The following is an 824-nucleotide window of genomic DNA, read 5'->3' as shown; positions in this document are numbered from 1 at the left end:
CTGCACAACAAAGGAAACCATAAGCAAGGTGAAAAGACAGACTTCAGAATGGGAGAAAATAATAGCAAACAAAGCAATGGACAAAGAATTAATCTCAAAAATATACAAGCAACTCCTACAGCTCAATTCCAGAAAAATAAACAACCCAATCAAAAAATGGGCCAAAGAACTAAACAGACATTTCTCCAAAGAAGACATACAGATGGCTACCAAACACATGAAAAGATGCTCAACATCACTCATTATCAGAGAAATGCAAATCAAAACCACAATGAGGTACCATTTCACACCAGTCAGAATGGCTGCTATCTGAAAGTCTACAAGCAATAAATGCTGGAGAGGGTGTGGAGAAAAGGGAGCCCTCTTACACTGTTGGTGGGAATATAAACTAGTACGGCCACTATGGAGAACAGTGTGGAGATTCCTTAAAAAACTGGAAATAGAACTGCCTTATGACCCAGCAATCCCACTGCTGGGCATATACACCAAGGAAACCAGAATTGAAAGAGACACATGTACCCCAATGTTCATTGCAGCACTATTTATAATAGCGAAGACATGGAAGCAACGTAGATGTCCATCAGCAGATGAGTGGATAAGAAAGCTGTGGTACATGTACACAATGCAGTATTACTCAGCCATTAAAAAGAATACATTTGAATCAGTTCTAATGAGGTGGATGAAACTGGAGCCTATTATACAGAGTGAAGTAAGCCAGAAAGAAAAACACCAATACAGTATACTAACACATATATATGGAATTTAGAAAGATGGTAACGATAACCCTGTATATGAGACAGCAAAAGAGACACTGATGTATAGAA

This window comes from Bison bison, unplaced genomic scaffold, assembly GCF_000754665.1.
Source record: "Bison bison bison isolate TAMUID 2011002044 unplaced genomic scaffold, Bison_UMD1.0 scf7180017861487, whole genome shotgun sequence".
Lineage (NCBI taxonomy): Eukaryota > Metazoa > Chordata > Mammalia > Artiodactyla > Bovidae > Bison > Bison bison.
The sequence above is the reverse complement of the archived record's forward strand: the minus strand, read 5'-3'. Positions refer to the sequence as shown.